The sequence below is a fragment of the Bombus affinis genome, chromosome 1 (genome assembly GCF_024516045.1).
Source record: "Bombus affinis isolate iyBomAffi1 chromosome 1, iyBomAffi1.2, whole genome shotgun sequence".
NCBI lineage: Eukaryota > Metazoa > Arthropoda > Insecta > Hymenoptera > Apidae > Bombus > Bombus affinis.
In genome coordinates, this window is record NC_066344.1 from 15,338,196 (window position 1) to 15,360,100 (window position 21,905).

Consider the following 21,905-nt stretch of genomic DNA (forward strand, 5'->3'; position numbering starts at 1 on the left):
TGGAAAGGAAAGCAAAGGCGAGAAAACGGGAATGGAAATGGAAACGCGTTCCGTTCGTTTTCAACGCGTCGTTCGTTCCTGATCGTTTAGCCGCGACTCGAGAAACAACCCCGCGAACGTCGATTCCGCGACTATTCTACGCATTTTCACTTGTTCCGATCTGTCGCGACGTTGCATCGCGAGTTTGAAAATCTTGGAAACTGCGCACTGGGAATTTCAACGCGGTCGGATAAACGTTGAAACGGCGATGCGTATCGGCGATCGTTATCATCCGTGAAAAATCTGTCGGCCCTAAAACCTGGTCGGTTCGCGGCAACGACCAATAAATCCTGACCAATGCCAATGTCGTTATCAGTCGGTGACAGCGTTTGTCTTTGGTTCACGAGGGAAGAAACATCTCGTATATTTTCCTTGCTTTCCTCTTTCGTTCGTCGATTCGCGACAGGATAAATGGAAATGCGAAAGATGCAAAAGAATCGAAGGGAAACGATGCGACGAGTGCAACGCACCGCGAGAGCACCTCGTAGACGAGGACGAAGACTGCGGCGGCCGCCGCCACCGCCGCCGCTGCCGACGGTGCCGCCATTGTGCGCAGCATAGAATAAATAACGCCGTAGTAAGAATGCCGCGGGAGATATTATACGGCGACTACAGTATGGTGCAGAAGTAGGCCACCATTACAATATTTTATTACAAGGCACTAACGTACAATCTAACGTGCTCGTATGCATTCGTAATGAACGTATATGAGTCGTGTCGAACGTACTCTCTCTCCTTCCCCGGCCGTTCTCTCTCCGACTCTGCCTCTCCGACCGCCCCACCCACCGTCTCTCCTCTGCCGCGCTCTCTACGCACACCGAGTGTTTTATTGAAATTTATGACTACTCGCCTTTGTGTGGCTACGTGTGTGCGTGTGCCTGCGTGCGTACGCGTGTACGAGCGCGTACACTGCTAGGCGGCCGTGCCAGTTGCTGCGTGCGAGCACATATGCGCTCCACACGTACCACACATTTCTTTGCTTCTCCACTTCTACATATTATACGCGCGAATAATATATTATGTATAATCTGCATGCCGTATGCGGCTCTCTGTGCTAAATCCAGAAAGCGAACGCGCACCGTTCGCGGATCCGCGTGTCCGATCGGACACCGCCGCTCTCTCTCTCTCTCTCTCTCTCTATCTATCTTTCGCTTTTCCTTCTGCCTGTTTCTTCTTCCCTCTTCTTTTTCCTTTTTCTTAATCGCACATTCGCGTATATCACGTAGAACGTACGTATGCACGGACGACGGATGAGGTAGGAGGAAGGCGACGCGACTAAAAACTCGACTATTTTCCCCTCGTTTTCTCTTCTCCGTGGCGAGATTTTCACGCGATCGTTGGTCGCGAGACGTCGCGCGTATGGAAAGCGTGGCGAAGAACGCGGCGCGCGAGAGCGCGTTCCGGGCTCGTTTTTCCCCGCTTGTTTATTTTTCGCCAATTCCCCGATCAGAGAGCCACACAGCGTATTCCGAGGAGCGTTCATTCGACGGTCAATGACTTCGGAGAATACATTTGGTGGGAACGAAAGCGATTCGAATCCATCGTGCATATCCGGCCGTGTACGATAGGAATCGCGCAAATTCATCTCGGCGACTGGTCGTATAAATAAAAGTTTATTTAAAGACGTACGCTCGTATACACGATGTAGCGTACGTAACAGTGCGCTCGCGATCGCCAGAGAGAAAAGGGACGGAGACGGGGCAAGGAGCGACGAGAAGGAGGGTGAAAGAGACCGAACCGAGCCGTGTAGCGTAGGTAGTCGCAGGGCTACGCGTTTCATAGGTTAGCGACGCGGTGCGGTGCGGTACACGCCAGCCACACACACACGAGAGAAACAGAAACGCCGAAAGAAACGCGAAAGCTCGACGCGCGTCGAACGAGTGAAAGAGATGGAGGGAAGGGGTTGGCGAGGAGGCTGCGAGAGGTCGACACAAGGGGCCAGGAGAGAGAGATCGCAGCCATGCGGTTTACAGTGAGCTTATAGTTTACGTTATAAATTATTATTATCGTATTTCATACGAAGAATAAGATTTATTAAAACCCTATAGATTACCGTTCGTACCAGGCAATATATTACGCCGCGTGTACCCTGCACCGGTACATTCGTAACCCGAGCTTCGACGCACACGCGTGCACCCACGTACCGTGGCCGCAAGTAACGCACACACGCCGTAACGAATCCGCTGCTGCCTTCGTGTCCCGAGTATTTCCTATCCTCCGCCGATCAATCGCCGCTGTTTCTTCGCGCTAATTTCTTTTCCCGAGAATCTTCGATTATCGAGAGAACGGCGCGAAAACGGATCGCGGAAACGATCGATCTTTTTTTTTTTCTTTTTCGGCCAGCTGATTCCTGATTCCTCGCGTTTTGCTTTGGTCGATCGAAGTTCCGCTGGCAGCGAGATCGGTCGGTTCGTGAAAGTGGCGCGAGAACGCGAAAAACTGTGAACGTTGTAAAGGCCGATTGAAAGGACCAAAGGCGGCCGTTGTCTTTGAAATCGATCGATTCGTTCGCCAGCTATCGTTTCGCCGCTTTCCGCGTTACCCAGCTACTTGCCGATTCCGATAGAATGTAAATTTGCGAGGGCCACGATCCTTGCAGAAGATACGCGCGATCGTTCGCTAGATCCGGCCGTGGAAGGCCGACGTGAAAGAATAAATATAGCGGAGAGAAGCGAACGGCACGGCCGAGACGTAGGTGCCAGAACCTCGATGCTTTCGCGGATATTGGCCCGAGAAAAACTTACGGCTGGCAGCGGATCTTTACAATTGAAATACGATGGATCTTGTTTCCACGAAGCACGGTAGCGCGTCGCTGCTCCGGCCCCCGCCTCTTTCTTCCTGTATATATTACTTTCTGTGCGCGCCATTTCGATTACATCGAAATTTGCCACGGGCATCCGTTAGATTTCTGCATAACCGTCGCTCTTCTCAAGCTTCGCGGAAACTGGCGGCGGGAAAAATTGCGAAACGCAATTTGCGGGCCGCTGGCCGACACATACGCACGGCAACGACGCTGAAAAATAGATCGATCGAGCGGAATGAAAAATATTAGCCAGCGTTTCCAGATTTCCTCGTTTTACGAGTTTAAACGACCGCGGCCCTTTGGGAGAATCGGCTTGACAAATGCGTCGGATTGGTACGCGTCCAATGATTTTTCTTTCATACAATATCTCTTATTTATCGTTTCGGATGCGAACGAATGGACGAACGACGATTTAAAGAGCGTGGATACGCGACGGTAGCGCGAGGAAGTCGGTGATTCGGCCGAATGGCGACAAAACGAGGTCCTTGTCGGTAAGCCGGCAGGCAGGATAAGTCGGAAAGCTGGCTGTGTGTGTGCGCGCAACGAGGGAATTCGTGCGGCACGCACACTCGCGTGAATGCAGACGCGCGCGCCTGCCTGGCCGCCCGGAAACTCGTAGGTGCACAATTCCGACGACGAACGCGCGCTCGCGGAGAAACATCAAAAAAACGCGCGGAGCACAAAGCGACGCGTACAGGGACAAGGAGGATCCGTGACGAGAAGCAGAGGAAGCGAGATGGAGAAGGGCAACGAGGAGACGAAGAGGGAAACTAAGGGACGCGAAAGCTAGGAAGTTGGAATAGAAAGAGGAGGAGGACCGACGAGGGAGAAGGATGAAGAGCGAGGCGTGTAGACAGCCGGTAAGGGCAGTAGGATTATCGTGCAACAGAGACGGTCCTAGAGAGAAGAAGCGGCAGTGGCGAAAGAAATAGGAATAAGAGAGAACGAAAGGAAGAACGCGTGTGGCAGCGGTGGCGGGATGATGTGTAAGTTGGTGCCGAGGGGGGCGCAACGGGCAAAGAGTAAGCGCGAGAGACAGAGACGCAGCCAAAGGGTAGGGAAGAAGGGGAGCGGGGTAAAGGACGGGGCGAAAGACGGAGAAAGAGGGGACGTATGTACATTAAAATATTATTCTCAGATGAAATACCGGGTGGGGCCCGGCGGCACAGCGCGCGTATATTTTTAGACCTTATATAAATACACGAATCATAATGAACGCGCCTCGTTCTCCCTGTGTATGCCCGTCGTTCGCCCGCTCCTCCGCTCCTCCGCTCGACCGCGCTCGTCACGGCCGCGCCTTGCCGCGCTTCGTCTCACCGCGCCACACCGCTCCACCCGCCGACCGCTTCTATCTCGCCGCGTCTTCTTTGTACAGACTTCTTTCCCTTTCTATGGCACCGCCGACTTCTCTTGTGTGCCGCGCGCGTTTCCACGCTTCGACGCGGCTACGTTTCGACCGACGCGCCGCGCCACGCGCGTCTTCCAATTACTCCGAAACCCGGACGAACCACGTCGACGATCAGCAACGAGCATTTCCCTTCCGATTTCGAGCATTTCCGCCGATCGATTTAAAGCGCGAATTTCTCAGCGCGGGCTAAATTACCCGAACAACCATCGACTCGTATTTCGTTAGCGGCTCGTACGCCGACCGCGTGGCAGACGTCGACGCCGGATAAATTTGGACCGACCGCTGACCCTCGCGCTCGAAGAGAAGAAAATCGCCGGTTTTGATTTTACGACTTCGCGGTACCGTCCGACGCCACGCAGGCGATCGGAATTTCACATCGACGAGACGTTATCGAGTAGCTCGGCAGCATCGGTCTACGGTTTACGGGCGAAACGTCGTTTCGCCTACGGAGAAGAGTTTCCACGCTCCGAGCTGGCTTATTCGCGCGCGTCTACGTGACACGCGGAGAGCAAAGTCATCGAGAAAGGGAGAGAAAGGGGGCGTGGGAGAGAGCAGCGTGCGCTCTCTTTTTTGGCCCACGCGATCCGCTCCACCACCCAGCGATTTACGACGAATCGATCGTTCGATCTCCAAAGTGCGCCGTTTGCCACGACAAATCTTCCCTTCGTCTTTCGGTTCGAATTCTGTCCGTCGCGATCTCGCTTCGTCGTCATCGTCCAAGGTCATTGGGATTTCAGCAGCGAACCCGATCCTTTTTTCTAGAAATACACTTGGTATACGTGCGTTAATCTTTACGAACGATCTCGCTTTGATCTCGCGAGCTGCGCACGAGCTGCTCGTCCCGTAATGAGCATCGAGTGCGTGGCAGGCGAAACGGCGCGGGCTACCGACGCGCTTCGACTACTCCACCATCGGTGTGCGGTTTATCAAAAAAAATCGTGACACAATGACCGTATTGTCCAGAGGGAAAGGGCTAATTATACCGGTGAAGCGAGCTCGAGGTAAAGACCCATGGCGGCCCATACGGCGCATGCAACACGCCAGCTTGGAATGGGAAAAATCTACGTTAAAGAGGTCGGCGATGACGTCTCGGGGAAAGACGGATACCGAGCGAAGCTGAATTTCTCTCCATTAAATGACCGTTATGCCAGCAAGCTAATTACAATGAATTACACGTGGCATAGCGCGCGCGTACGTGCGCTTTCCGCCGTGCACGCCCAAACAACGTATCGCGAGTTACCTGACTTCGAACAACCGTATCTCGCTAGCGTTCTCGATTCCAGCGATAAAGAATCGACCGCGCTTTTATCGTATCGTCGCCAGGGAACCCGCAACATTTTTCGTTCGTTGAACCGGATTAGTCGAACTGATCGCTCCGCTCCGGTCTTTTGCCGGCTCGTCGACAGCGCTTGATTTTCTCGCTGATTTTAATCGACGACGCTTATCTCCGACGAAAATTTTAATCGCACGGTTTCTCTGTATGTGAAACCTTGCGGGGGTAATCGTCGAGTTATTGGGTTGGAAACTAAATGATTGCGGATTTTGTCATTTGGTGGTAATGACAAAACCCGCAATTACTTAGTTGCCAACCCAATAGAATATCAACGCGGTGCTCGAAAAAGTTGCCTGTCGCGATCGTAACACCTTTCTACAGTAGCTGCGATATCGAGCAATGATTCACGCTCGGCCATATCTTAAATGGAAGCATCGAGTAGCATCGAGTCGTTGTACACCTCCCATTACATTGCTCGCATTAGCCGGCCTTTGGATTCTCAGGTTTCCGAATGACTGGAACGCGTAATTACCGAGGCTCGGCCGATTTTGTTCCGAACAATCTCGCTATATCGAAATGTGGCGTTGCGCGGTAACGCACGCCAGCGACAATTCGCAACGCGTTGCGTCGTAGGAAAACGAAAGGACCGTCGATCTATACGATCTATCGGTTGGCAACTAAACGATAGGTGGTAATGACTCGGGCTCAGATGCTATGCGCTAGGTCTGCGGTTAGAATATTCAGATTTTTTTTTATTGTGGTCATCGATGAGGTTAATCGTGCGATCGCAAACTGGCCGCAGGATAATTATCATAATCTTAATAAACATCGTCTGTGAAGTCTGTCGGACACTCAACCGATCGCGTATAACCTTACGTTGTCCGAAGTGTTTCTTTCGTTCTGTCGAGATAAACATCGCGATATTTCGCAGATTTGGTTTTTGGGTTTGTACGAACGTGCACTGTTGTAAGAAACACGTTCGCGAGAGAAAGACACTTTTCGGACAGCCTGATACAATACGTTGGGTTGTCCGAAAAGTCTCTTTCGTTTTATGAAGAAATAATAGACGCACAAGGTTTTTTCTTTTTTATTATTTTGTTTTGTCGAGATAAACACTGCGACGTTTCACGCACTTGGTTTTAGGTTTGTACGAAGGTGCACTGTTGTAAGAAACACGTTTGCGAGAGAAAGACACTTTTCGGACAGCCTGATACAATACGTTGGGTTGTCCGAAAAGTCTCTTTCGTTTTATGAAGAAATAATGGACGCACACGATTTTTTGTTTTTTATTATTTCGTCGAATTGCGTACGATCCATTTTCTTTTGTCGAGATAAACTCCGTTTCGCACACTTGGTTTTAGATTTGTACGAAGGTGCACTGTTGTAAGAAACACGTTTGCGAAAGAAGGACAACCTAATACAACGTGCTTGCTCCTGTCTCTCTCTGATTTTTCTTTTATCCATTGGGTTGGCAACTAAGCGATTGCGGATCTTGTCAATATCACCTAATGACAAAATCCGCAATCGCTTAGTTGCCGATCCAATGTAATGATTACGCTCCGATGGCTCGAAGTACTTTGCTTCTGTCTTTCTCGGATTTTTCTTTTATCTATTGGTTTGGCACCTAATGAGGTGGTATTGGCAAAATGCGCAATTACTTAGTTGCCAAGCCACTTACATTACGTTGTCCGGAAAGTTTCTTTCGCTTGATAAGGTGAACTACAATTTCTGTTTTACATTATCTTATCGAATTAAGTCTGATCCATTTCGTTCTATTTCTATTATTATGTTGCTGCATAATTCAATAAGCTAACACAAAACGAAATACATTATGCGTCTGTTATTTCCTTATAAAACGAAAGAAACATTTCGATAACCCGATAGATCGACAGATGCGAGATCGACATTTGCCTATTTTTAGTATCTACCGTAAAATAGTATTCTTACTATCTTAGTTTAGTTTCCGCTCGAGCGACTATGAATCGCGGCATTTGGATCATCCACGTGGTAGTACCGCGTTTTCGTCGCGAATTTGCAAATAGACGCGCGAGAGCAAAGGAAACAGCTAACGTACGTCCGATAAGAATACGACAGACGGATGGATCTCGCTGGTCGAACGCAGAGACGTCGTGTTATTTTTGACAAAAACGCGATGCACCTTGTCCGGCATTGTTAATTTATCCGGCGTATGTATCCGCGGCACGGCTCGTTGCGCGATTTAATAATGATGGAACGAGCGCAGGCGAGTGTACTGGTCGGTGATGGTCGATGGGTGGCAGCGGTGACCACCATCATCCTCGCCCGATCATTCGGCTCTCGAGCAATTTTCATTGGGAAAAAGTGCGAGCAGCGAGGAAGGCGGCAGAGGCGAGAGGCTGGTGGGAGTGTGACACGCGGAGAATGGCAGAGCGACATGCGCGTTTTAGCGCGCGAAACAATATTTACAAAATGATGCGACCGCAGTCATCGCGGCGCTCGCATCGCGGGTAAATACACGAAGGGAAAACGGTAAACAGAGGGAAAATTAAAATAACAAAGTCGGCCGGGGAAATCGCGCGAGGCAAGTTCGGTCGGCAGACGACATCTAAATACATATCACAGGCTGGCGCGGCTTTCGCTAGTCGGACAGGCTGCTGTCGATGCCTGCAGCCGATTGCGAGTCGTCGTCTTGCGGTACGCGCGACCGGCACACGACCGGTAAACGGCTCTAGTGGAATCAGTGATTTCCGCTGGCCGAGTGGAAGGCGGCGCGACGATGAGCGGCGCGCCACGCATCGGCCTGCTTCGTCCCGGTATTTCAAATAAATTAACAAGCAAAAGAAGGAGAGAGCGGCGCGCGACCACCGACTCCGACAAACGGACAATGCAATTCCTCGGCAACGTAAATCGCTCTGACTCGCACCAATTGCGCAATCGTTCCGATTATTTAAACAACAATAATAATCGTAATAACGAGTAAGCTGACTGGTTGCACCGCTGTTATTTTTCCTGGCTACGCGTGGTAAAATAAAAAAAAAAGGGGCAGCAAAAAGAAAGAACAAAAAACGCTCTACAACACCGATGAATATTATCGGCTTCTATTCGTACAAAATATACAAAATGCTGGCACGGGACAAGCAACGTCGTCAGCGAACTGTGCCATTGTGTAAACACATTTCCATCGTTATCGCGCACTTACACTCTACGTTATCGTACGGTTAGCATTTTTTTTTCCTGTTCGTTTTAATCGTCTATCGTACAGCCTCTTCTATTGTTTTTACGCGCAGGCCAGATACGGCTGAGAAATCGGCGATACACTCTTGAAATTGGTTCGCTCCAAGATACAGATACAGAGAAAAAGAGAGAAGAGAGAGAGAGAGAGAGAGAGAGAGAGAGAGAGAGAGAGAGAGAGTAGTCGACAGCGAGTTTGCGAGGTGCGATGGAAACGAGGACGGTTGGGAAAAAATATCGTTGCGCTAGGTCGCGATAAAGCCGAATTTATCTGTTCAGGATGAATAACGTTGACGGATGTTCCGGGGCTTGTCGGGGCTCGCATGCACCCCTAAGTGAGCGCGCCACGCCGCGCCACGCCGCGCCGGCATATTATTCGTTTTACCGTGGCGTGCATATTCCGCGTAACGCGGTCTATAACCGCAGTCATGGAAAAACACGCACACGCGAAGGATAATTACGCGTTAATAGCTCTTAATTTATGAAATAATTTATTATATAACGCGGGACGCGGCCGCGGCCGCGGCCGTCGCGGCCACCGGCCAAGTGCAGAGGAGAGGGAAGCAGAGAAGCGAAGCGCAGAGTGCGCGCAAAGCGGAGACCAGAGAACGGAACGAAATGGGACGGGACACGCCGTTGCTTCGCGGAATTTACCGAGCGTTCGTGAGAGCAAAGGTGGAGACGGGGGCGGAGGAGGCGGCGATGAGAAATCGTCGGAAACGAAAGGTGCAAAACGATCGATGGAATGAAAAGAAAAAAAAAAAAAAAAAAAAAGAAAACAAAACGCACTGTATCCGATGGTATTTCTATTTTTCGAATTGCAAATGTTTTCTAAACTATCGGTGAGCAATAGCCCTGTCGCATCGAGAATAATCTTTCGTCACATCGACGCGTCGTTCCTTTCTTAAGAATATTTTTATACGACGAATTCGAACGCGTTCTCTTATCTCGTCCGCGTTCCAGACAATAAATAATTCCTTGTTTTACCTGCATTTCTCTACGGCCACCACAGCGAATCCTACATCTGGCGCAATAAAATTGATACTGTTACGAATAACACGCGCATTATGTCGAAAGTTTTACGGGCGGACCGCGCGTACACTACAGTTACGAAGGTTACCGTATTATTGCAGCCTTCGCAATCCGCATTGTTGCCTCTCCGCTTTTAATACTCTTTATTGTCTCTTTTATAACCAGAATGACGCGCTTCTTTCAGCACCGGATAAATTACACGCGGCATTGTACCTCTAATTTTAGAGGGAACGAGAAGGGATACCTCTCGGACGCGCTCGTGTCGTTTCACGAGTTTCGCTCGCGATACGCTTCCACCTCTGTTCCTTCTCCATTCAATTCTACCTTGATGCCCGGCTATAGACAGTGTGCGGCTACTGAATAAATAAACGCCGATGGTCGATAACATTTTTTTTATACATCGCGCGCACTTGGTCGGATCCACTCGACGCTCGCTAATTCTCCTTTTCTTTCCTTCTTCTATCGTCGATTCGACAATCCGCTTGATCGAACGAGCCGCGCCGCGCCGCGTCGATGACCAACGCGACCATGCCTATGACTCGGGCTACTACGACCACGGCCAACTCTACTCGGTCGTGTGCACGTATCGAGAAAACGAGAAAAACTGGGAAATTACGCAACGGTTACGAAGACGAGCCGCACAGTCACTCGAGGATGCGATATTGTGCAAAACATAACGTATTCAGCGTAAGCGCTAAGTAACGTTAAGTGGGTCGAATTTACTCTTCGCCTTATTATTTCTACTTTATATGCCAGCTTGCCACTGTGTGTGCGTAGCTGACGAGCCGCGCGTGTTCCAGCCGTGCGTGCGCGGTAGGATGTGACTTATTGCCGCGAATCTAGGTTATATTATTCGCGATGGTAGGAAGTATCTCGACGTATAACCGTCACACCATCGTCCAACCTTTGCCACCTTCCTTCCTTCCTTCGCCAAACCGACAGTCTCTCCTTGTACTTGCGTATTCCTATCGAACCTACCTCTCGCTGTAAGCTCAGCTTCGACGGTTCTACGCATCGTCCGACAACTCGACCTTCGAGAAATCCTTTGAAACTCCTTGCAGGCTACGAGCTCGCCACGTTCGTCGACGTCCCAAAGGACGAACCGGCGCAGGAAATTTGTCGAATCGCCGATATACCGTTCGATCGATTGGACTATATCGATGACTGCGACGATTGGTAAGAAGAAAAGAGCAACCGGAGATGGCGAAGGAGGATCGATCCGGCAGATGCTGGACGAACTAGCGAACGAGAGAAACAGCTAGCTGTACGTACTTATCTACGTATAAAGCAGCACAGGGAAATCTGCATATAATATTGATGCAATTTGCCATTAGAATAGCGACGGCATAGTCTAGGATGTGAGCTCTATTCTGCATGCGGCGGCTGAATGGACCGGTTCAATTAGAGAATCATAAGTTGCCGTGATGGGGCCATCCTGCAGATATTAACTTCGTACGGCCCTGAACCGATACGCGTCGTTTTTATTATCCTCGAGTATCGCACTCGATCAAGTACAATCGACGATTACGTAAAGCAGAAAAATCGATAGGTGTACTCGTGCGCGTAAAACTCAATTTTTATTAATTACGCGAAATTGAACGCATTTAAATTACATAATGCGAGCTTTCGCGTTTTCCATCCACCTTAATCGCTGCTTCGCCACCCTGCTGCTCCGCTACTCTCTTTCTACCCTCGTGTTCCCGTTTCGCCCCGTCTCGTTCTGCATCTTCTCTCGGTCCAAGCGATTCACGTGGCGCGTACTCGTCGTCACACTTTCGCGTCAGGTTGTCCGAAAAGTTTCTTTCGTTCTTGGTTCGACGTTTGTACGAAGGTGCACCGTTACGAGACACGCGAAAGACACTTTTCGGACAAGCCGATGCGACCTGTTGGGTTTGGCAACTAAGTGATTGCGGATTTTGCCAATGCCACCTAATGATACAACCCGCAATCACTTGGTTGCCAAGACAATTATATCGTCCGAAAAGTGTCTTTCGTTTCGTAAAGCGATAACAGATAAACAAGAATTCCTCTTTTGTATTATTTTATCGAACGAGTTGTGATCCATCTCTACCATTATGTTGCTGAATAATTCAATAAACCGATATAAAAGGAAAAACATCGTGCGTTTATCGTGTCCGTATAAAATGAAACTTTTCGGACAACCTAATATTTCGTATTTCTTGCGGCTGGTCGTCGGCGCCGCTTTATTTCGCAATCGACGGTTCTCGGTTCCGTTTCTTCCGTTCGAACGAGCGACGAGGGACGAAGAAGCCGGCTGCGAAACACGTGGCGCGCTAGACGCATGTAGGCTATGATCCGTACAGACCGTAGGATCCTAATAGGATTTATAATCGTGCGCGGAGCTGCGAGTTCGTGCAACAGCAATGTTAGACGACCCACGTTGTGTCACGACGACTCGCATTATGCGGCATTATATGCGTATTACGATAATAATAACGACAGCGACGACATCGCCTGCGACGACGGCACAGACGACGCCGACCCTCGCCTCGCTACGGTAATGAATTTCATTATCGCTTCTCCTCCTCCCGCCACCTCCCCCCCCCCTCTCTCTCTCTCTCTCTCTCTCTGTAGCTCGCGCGCGCGTACACACACGCGTTGAGAAAAGAACGCGCGCTCTTTGCTCTCGCTCTTGCGGCATTCGTGCAACCGCCTGGCGCTCTTTTCCTTTCTAATAACGGTGATAGCCGAGGATGGCAACGGGGTCAGCGAGAATCAGGGTGGACAGCGAGGACCACAGATGCTCCGCCGGCTACTGCGTACGATTCTAATTACTATCGTTATCGCATTTGCAACTTTAACCCATTTAATAAGTCGTAATCACGCTGCCGTTACGTTGGTCGGATACGCGGCCTGCCACAGTCGCGCGCACTGACACCAGCAGCGATTCGCCTGTATCGCGCGTCTTGCGCGACCGCGACCGCGACCGCGACCATGATCGGCAGAAAAGGCGGATGAATGGCCGTGGAAACGGCGCAGGGAAATGCTTGGCCCGGTCGGCCACGTGCCGCCACAGAAAGAAAGGCACTCGGGTTAGATTCGTGCGCGGATCGATTCGTTTCCTCGCGTCCTTCTGCACTCGGCGAGTCGAGGAGCAACGAGTGGACGATTTCTCGCATTACTCGTAACTCGTTCCATTTAGTCCATTAAACGCGCAGCGCGGCGTCATAATTTATTCCCCACCTTGTAATTCGAGTGCAGATTCGTTCGAGAGCGTACTACAATACGCTGGCTCTCCGACGAAGACATAAAATCCGTGCTCTTGTACAAATGGAACGGAGAGCCGGTTAACAGCAGAAAACTGTGCGTACGACCATCACCAAGACGATGATGAAAAGGAAGCAGACGACGCCAGGCAACTCGCATCCCGTCAGCTTTTCCGACCATGGTCTAACGAGGTCCGATATAAATAACGAGAACTGTCGTTAGCATCGTTCGAAAAGTTGCGCGTACCAAGAGCCGAGAGGCGGATGGAGAGCGTCGGCGGAGCTGTCTCGAGGTCGGTAGACTCGCGATCCGTTCGTTCCACCGACCAGTCAACGGAATCCTTCGATCGAGTAATTCACGCGCAGTTATTACACGTTCGAGTGGTCTTGGTCGCCCAACTAAACGCGCTTTCTACCTTTTGCAAAGCACGTGCTTGGAAATGGAAGACGCGGGCGCGCCGACGTCCGATGAATATTCGTCGATACGAGTCAGATCGACGTAACGCGCGGAACAATCGCGACGTACGTGGAGAACGTGGCGGCGAAGACGCAAGGCCGCGACCAGGGTTAACGACAAAATGGAATATTTAAAAGCTGCGTGAAATCGATACAGCGTAAAGCAAAAGTCCAACGTCCCGCCCTGTTCCGCCCCGTGGCATCTCGGCCCGCCCAGCCCCCGTCATCTGTCACCAGTTTTTCATCGTTATTAGATCGCGCTAATTTACGTCATAGACGTATAAAAGGACAGAGCGGTTGATCGGACGAACAACAAAATCCGAGAAGAAATGCGCGATCATCGACCGAGTTAACGACGTATGCGGCGATATTTCATTACCGTTAACGAGCATGTTTTGAAAACGAAAAGGGCAGATAATTGATATTTTGATACGCCAGGTTTCATCGAACCCGGCCAATACCAAATTCCTGCCCGACGTTCAAATTCAATTTCTTCTAATCATATATATTTTTCAGAAGCAAATAAATGTCTGCACGCTCGATCAAAAGTTCACGTACCGAGTGTCCGATGCCGATGCAACGACCAACTTTCAACGAGAATATCGCGCACGTTGTTAGCGGAGGCGGCGAGTCGCCCAACTTAAATTCTCATCGCACCGATCACGTTTCGTTCGATCGAACGGGTCGCTCGTAAACGGCACTGCGAAGAAGACACCGCGGCGGATCGTAAAATCGTCGAGAGTTACGCATCACCGAGTATGTTAAAATAGAACGGTACGTGAGCGTAATGAATAATGAAAGTCGTGGCGCATACGCGTATTTACGCTGTCGTTCGTCTCGCGTTTATACATATTTATCCGCGGACAGCCGACCCGACACGTATCCCGTGTTAAAGGTTACTTTCCCTGTCCATCCTTCTTGCTTTTCCCTCCTCTGTTCTGTTCCCCATTCGAAAATAACCATACTGGACTTTTATCGTATGCAGATGATCCGAAAATCTCTGATGGCATCCGCAACGGTGTATCCAATTAATTTACCATCGTTTTGACAGATTTAAAGAAATATTATTCGGATACGTAGAATTTTATGTGCTAGACAAGGTCAGATGCGCGGTAGCGATACTCGTATGTGAATATCTGTGTGTGCAAGTATGTGTGTGCGCGCGGCGTCTCGAAAACAAATGAACGCGAACTGTTCAGTCGGATGTGGAAGAAAGTGCCGAGACGCGCGCAAGTGTGTATCGATGAATATCTTTGAAATCGTTTATCGAATGAATACAGAATTATTCCAATATGAATTCTAAGTGTAAATTTAGCCTTTCTATACCATTATTTCGGCTATTAAGATGCAAAATTCTCAACAGAGATAATTCACTTTTCGATCGTATAAATGGAACAACGTTGTCCACGTTGAGCAACGAAGAGAATGTCCAAGCGTGAACTTGCAGTTCAATTACGACACGGCGTAACGTCGTCTCTCGTAATCTCTTGACGCTTCGGTTTTCTTATTCCTAAATTATCCGCTGATACCACGCTCTTACGATTGCAGCGCTTCGTTATCCGGCGATTAGGCTATTTCATAATACGAACGTACTGATCTGCTCTGCGTATCATAATTCGTACGCCAACCAAATTCACAGAACACAGTGCCGGCGCTGTGACGTGTAGCGCTAAGTAATCTCAGTCTTCTGGCATCGAACGACGAAAGAATCGTGGACATCGTGTTCGTAGGAAAAACAGCCGATCGTTCGATTGTTCCTTCCCTCCTTACGTTTTTCCTACGTGTCCTACGTGAGAAACTGCTCTTTTCCACACGCGCACCACCTGTCGCCGTTTCAACGCTTCGACTGCCACCACGTTGGCCATTGGTGAGCGTTACGAAAAATTCAATGAAAATTGACAATTAGGGCATTTTCAGGTATAATCGATAAATAGAAGACACTTTGAAGGATTAAACGTTTTCATGGAAGAACAAATCTTGCGTTAAAAGAGCGTGGCGCGCTGAGCGAAACATGTGATTCCGGCGTGGCGGTCAAAGTGTTTTAACCGCGTTAAATCGAATTGCCCATTCGCCGTGACGTCTATTCGTCTGGCCAATTCTTCTGAGAGACGCTCCATGGAACGTGTACTTTAACTTTCACGTATATCGCTCTGTATCTTTTTTTATTTCTTTTCTCTCGTTTTCCTATCAAAAGATTTACGCAAATAATAATAATAATGATAATAATAACGAGAATAGTGGAAGGAGAGCGAGTGGTCGCGTCGTTGGAAACGTCTTGATTGTGGACAGCACCGTGTTCAGTGCTTACATACGCACACACGTAGAACGGCAACCCTCGTTCGATCGATGTCGGCGAACTCCCTGGATTCGCGTTCTCGAGAGTCCGTAACGCGAAGCGAAAAGTCGAACGATATCGACCTCCGGTCGAGTTTCGCCTGCCCCTCTACGCGAAACCCTTTGTTTTCGCGGCGCGACGAAACTGCAATTAAGTGACATCGTTAGGATGGAAATAACGCGAGAAGATGGCACGAAAGTGTTGCCAGGCGAGGTATTTAACGCGTTGGTCGCGCGGCGTAATTCGGCTAAGCTTGCTGCGGGGGCCAAATCCGATCGTGTTCCGAGGCATCTCAGATCTTTCATTTAGTCGAGAAGCGTGCTTCTTGCGAGACGCACATCGGTGATTTTTTCATCCTGCGAATGTTCAGTAGACGGCGTGAAAATATATCTGATAGCGAGGAGAGTAGTATAGAATAATGGAAAAAATGGTATCGACAGAAGTGACCGGATGGTCTCATATGTCGCTACGATAGGGAAGAGCATCAAGTGGTATCGGAAATTAGCACTACGTTTACTCTTAGGAACAACTATAGTAAATGCTAATATCGTGCAGCAAACAGCCACAAGCAGAGAAATACAGATAAGAAAATTTCGGCAAATTCTCGTTTACCAATGGTCCGATGTGTCGTCAGAAAATACTGCGCCCGACGACCATCGGAAGAAAACGAAGAAGGTGTCCCACCATTTGCAGATTCGTAAGAATCAGCAGGGTAAGCCTATAAGAAGCATGTGCACCCTATGTTACGAGAAGAAGAGACAAACTGTCGCGCGTGAAGAAGCGAGAAAAAACGTAAAAGAGACTGAAACATGTTGTTCAAAGTTGCCAAAATCAGCCGAAATGTGTTTGGAATGTTTTAAAAAATACCGTGCGATATAGAATAACGTAATATTTTATGCAGAATATGAATTAATAAAAAGTATGGTATAATGTGTTTTTAATATCTTTATGTTGTATATCCTACATTTAATTAACTGGAAGAAGAAGAGCGTCACGCGTATTAGGGATCCTCCCATGGAAGCATAGCCGTCACACAGATATGGGTGACGCGGCGACCAACGTGTTAAGGCAAGATGAAACGAGACTAAGAAGACGGTAGATGGCCGGCGTTTTTCGGCCGGCTGCGCCGATTCGTTGACGCGGTAGCGGCCTCGCACTGCTTGCTGTTCCTCGTGAAAGCGCAGTCCCGGCCGTTTCTAGCGAGCTAAGCAAACGAGGAGCTGCCTGCATTCTTTACGGCAGACAGGCGCTTCTCGAGAGCGCCACTTTGCCTTTCTTCTTTCTTTCTCCGCCTCGTTCGCTCGCTCGCCTCTTTCCCTCTCTCGAGATGACACGTCGTTGCGTTTGTACAAGTCGGCGCGCGTAGTGGTGAGAGTGGCCGCGCGTCGCCGATAACACCCGACCCTTTGCAACGTGGCGGTGGCTGCAACCCCGTCTCGACGCGGCCCACCACGTTGCCTTCGCCTTTCCCATATATCATATCAGCCACGACTAAACGGAACAAGCCCTTGTTTGCCGATCGTGCGTAAGCCACGTGGCGCGAGGGAATCGCGCCCAGTCTCGAACCATCGAAAGGAAAGCTCCCGAGGGAGAAGTGGAATTTATTCGGTTGGGTTCGCGCCGCTGCAGGATATCCGAACCGTGGTTTATTATGAAAAACGGAAGATGTAGAAGAAGGAGGAAGAGATGGAAAAGGAAGAGCAAGAAGGAACGTAGGGAAAGAGAGAAAAACTCTTGGCGGTGGAGTATCCAGAGACGATGAGAGCTCGCGGCAAGGCGAGAATCGTTTGAAATCGCAGGTGGTAAGCGTAAAAAGTGGAAAAAGGAAAACAAAGAGGGAGGGGAAAAAATGAAAAAGGTAGGAATCGCGGGGGCGTGAGTTACTTGCTCTTCTCCGATTTAAACGGTCGGCCGGACGGTAAGCGATCCGAGAACAAGACGGGAGAGCCCTCGTCGAATCGTTGGTAGGAACAATTTCCGGCATTGTCGCGAGCGAAACAAAGTTTCAATTACGCTCTAGCATCGCCCAGTTGCCTCTTTTTAGTTCAACTCTCCACTCTTTGCCGAGTTTCCACCGTCGCATCTGTAAGCGCGCGCGCGCGCGCTCTCTCTTTCGTCTTCCTTTCTCCTGCGCTGCTTTCCCTTCCGCTTTGCCCTCTACCTTTTCTTAAGCCGCGGCTTCAGTCGTTGCCCCGCGCCGGCAAACTCGGAAGGGAATAAGAAACGACGCCGAGAAAGAGAGCGAGGGATGGTCGCGCGACAGAAAAGAAAGGAGGAAGAAAACCGAGGCGACAAGGACGGAGGACGCGTGTAAACGCCGAACGAAATGTTTTGCAAGCAGTTTGTTACGAGAGCGTGCGCAGCCAGAGTCCCACGCGGACTTCGGCGTCAATTATATCCGCGGAATAACTTAACGGTCCCTTAGAAACGCGTTGAATGGTCTATTCAGCGGTTCGTTGAACGCTCTCCAGTGTTATATAATAAACAGCGTGTTTCGTACGGACATGACGTAAGTCGGAGCTACGAGGTTCGCCAGTTCCTTTCTTCCGATCGGTTTACGCACCAACGTTCGCACTTTTCCACGCTCTAATCAAATACGATAAAACGAAAGTGCCAACCAACTATCCCATCTGCTATCGGTTTCGCGATCGACTAAACTATCGTTTAAACGGGACGATCAGCGAGAAGCTGTTTTAAAAAAAGCTTTTTTACTCGTAGTCTATACTTAGCCAAACATGTGCTGAAATGCGCCATGAAATCATTCGATTATTATTGTTCCGTGGAAGAGCGCGGCAGACAAGCGCTTTCATTTTTCAATTTAGCTACAACGAGCGTTCGTTGGGTCAGCTTGCTGTCGGTTCGTAAGATCGGAAGTAATAAAAAATCCGAGTTTTCTCAAGTCGCGCGACGTAATTCCCTCGTCATCGTGTCACTCCGTTTCGGCGATAGAAGCAAACGTTCGATATGGCGTTGACGAGGGGAAGAGGAGAAGACGGAAGCGACGATGGACGAAACGATGGAAGAACGGCGATTACGAGCTCGTTAACCGAGCGCGATAACCCTGTCGCGTGAATCTAGCGCCGCGCGTCCTAACGGACGTAACATTCGAAATCGACCGTAGTTTCAAGGGCAGGACCTTGCGTCAAGTTGCGCCGATGTCAACGACCACACCACACGACTTTCGTTTCGCGTACATTTCGATAGGAATTTCGTTGCGCTCTATGCTGGAAAATTCGGAGCGGCAAGCGAGAAAAGACGATGACGAAGATTGGCACGCTTGGCGAATAAAAACTGTCGGAACGAGGGTAGCGATTTTCATAGCGGTCAACGATTCTCGGAACGATCGTTCGGCCGAAGGAAAAAAATAACGGAGCATAAAAGCGCGCGTAAAATGCTTTCGCCGGTGCGCGATAATTCGGTCTGCGAAACAATATCGTTTTTATCGTTGCTGCCTGGTAATAATATTTATTTCCAAGGCGCGTTCAGTTTTTCCGGAATGCGTCGGCAAGTCCGAGAAACGGCAACCGGTGGTCCGGCGACGAGCAAACAATCGGTTGGCGTTTGTTCGCGATTCTGCCGACAAGCATCGGTTTCCAACGCCAAGCAGAAACGAAAAATCGTACATAGGGGAAGCCCATATTTCGCTATGGGATCGCGGGAAACACGGACTCTTCGCAGGACTACTCTGACGGAAGGGCGAAAGCGACGACGTGCTGGACGATCGGAAGGCGCCTGGCTGGATGGCGCGCGATCGAGTGAAAAAAAGAGGGGGAAATAAAGAGAAAGAGAGAGAGAGAAAAAAAAAGGAAGAAGGTGGTGAAAAGGAGAAGGAAGAGACGCGAGACAAACTAGAGAAGGCGAAGAGACGATGGAAGGAACGCGCGTATTCCAAGCGTATATGCTTTGCTGGGTTTCCACGAGCGAAGAATATGACGGCGGTGACGTCAGTCTGAATATTTGAAGGGGGCGAGACTTCAAAAGAACACGTGTTACCGTGCTAGGACGCCGTTTAAATAATGCAAAGTCAACTTACTCTCCTCTCGTCCCACTCTACGCGTCTTTCTTTCTCTCTGTGTCTTTCATTGCCTTCTCTTTTTGCTCGTTGCCGTTCTCTCCCTTTGCCCATCCCTCGCACACCTTCTTCCAACTTTCTCGCTCCTTGCTTCGCCGTCTTCGTTTTCGTTTCGTCTTCACCGTCTCCGTCAGCGTCGCCGTCGGTCCTCCCCCGTTCTACACTCCAGCCGGTCCGTGCCACTCACCGCTCCCATTCTCTCTCGTTCTTTCACTGTACGTCTCGACGCGACGATTCGCCGGACCGTCTCTGTCTAACACGGTGTCGGTGTGTTTCTATCACGGACGCGTCATATCTCTTTTCCACGTTCTCCGTTTCCTTCTTCTTCTTCTTCTTCTTCTTCTACGCTTTCTCTTTCTGGCGTATGAGCGCGTCTCTTCGACGCTCGAGTCCGAACTTTGTAACGATCGATGTGCCACCCTGGCGTATGTACCGAGCGCGATGAAACGTTAATGCAGCGAGGATCGGCCGTTCGTGCTAGGAATTTCGGATTTCCCTGCAACTCGTGCGTCGTCGAGCAATCGACGATCCATGGCCACTACCGTTACAAATTAACGGAATCCAACTTTCCTAACTCGATTCTCCTTTTTCTTGGTTAAAGCTCCACCTGTATCGCCGCTGCTTCCCACGCTGTTTCCAAAACGACCAGCAAAGATTTCCAATTCGATTACACCCGGCCTTTTCCCTTTCTACCGCTGCTTTCGCGAAGGGGCCGTAATCTTCGGCGTAAGCAAACGTCGACCGTTGAAAAGGAAACGTTGGACCATGCTGAAAAATCGGCCGATCGATCGAACCCGAAGAAACAGAGTTCGGCGAACGTTAAACATTCGGCGAATGCCATGTAACGGGATGAAATAGCAAAACGCGATACCCTGAGAGCTACAGCGGTCACCGGTCGTCCACGTATAATCGGATCGGGGAAACGACGTAGCGAGAGAATATCGGAGAGAGGAGCGCGAGAATAAGAAAGAGGACAAGAAGAAGAAAACGAAGAAGAAAAAGAAGAAGAAGAAGAAGAGGAAAGATTGGAAGAAGGCGAAACGGCGTAAGGCGAGCCGTGGAAAGCATTCGGAGGGGGGAGGAGGGACGGGTAGCGCAGGGCAGGGCAGAAGAGGGCAGGGACGGGGGGGCGGAAGGAGCGAGAGGGGGAGGGATTGGCGGAGGAATGGGATGGAATAAAATGGGGTGGAGTGGCGGAGGAGAAGGAGGAGCAGGAGGAACAGGAGGAGGAGGAGACGATGAATGAGTCGTGTGTGCAGTCGATGCGATGCACGTGCAGGTGCATCGAGAGTGGGGCGGCAGGAATTCGCGCTGTCGCACCCGCGCATTTACCCCACCTCCGCGTCGCAGGGCGCAGGATTATGGAACCACCCCTGTGTACGAGGCCCTCTGTTTTTAGTCCCGGTTTTTTTCACCGATTGGCCACCCGTCGTGCAGCCGGCGGTGCGCCGTTCGTGGACCGAATTCGCGTGGGCGTTCGTTCGCCGCTCGAAACCATTCCGTTCGGTTCCCTAGCGCGCGGACGATTTGCCAACCAACGAGGGACTGGACCGCGTTCCTCCAGGCTGCTGTCACCGTCCGCGCGAAACAAAAGATGCGCAGCCGATGATTATCGATCAGCCGGTGAGAAATCATGCCACCGATATTAAACTTCTAAATTGCCATTGCCAGTGCTCAGGCCACGCGTTCCAACGCCAAATCCCGTTAATTGTCCGGTCGTGAGTCGCGCATCCGCGATATTAAAAATTCCCTGTGCCGCGAGCGCAGTTTCGTCCGGCGGCAAAGAGATTGATCCGCGAGACGAAACTTCTCTCGGCAGAGACTCGCGAGTACTTTACGTGCCGTTGGTAAGAAGCTCGCGTGCCACGCGACCGTGTCAACCGTGTACGTACGTGGGTTTTACACGTGTACTTGCACGTTTTACGCGCTACGTGGTAAACGCCGCGCAGCACCGCTTTATGCTCCACGACCGAATACATTAACCTCCTGCTGCATCGTCATCGCTGCGGCCTCATCCGCCACCCCCGTGTCTCTTTCGCTTCTTCTCGCT

General features: G+C 50.1%; 1 protein-coding gene and 1 long non-coding RNA gene across 9 annotated transcripts in view; one reads left to right on the forward strand and one right to left on the reverse strand.

Moving 5' to 3' along the window:
• LOC126922250 (protein bric-a-brac 1-like) overlaps positions 1–21,905 on the reverse strand; it is a 221,443-nt gene that overhangs the window by 134,149 nt on the left and 65,389 nt on the right. The window lies entirely within an intron of this gene.
• LOC126922923 (uncharacterized) lies at positions 6,530–7,003 on the forward strand. Its single transcript, XR_007712998.1, has 2 exons — positions 6,530–6,678; positions 6,897–7,003. It is a non-coding gene; the product is annotated as an uncharacterized LOC126922923 (long non-coding RNA).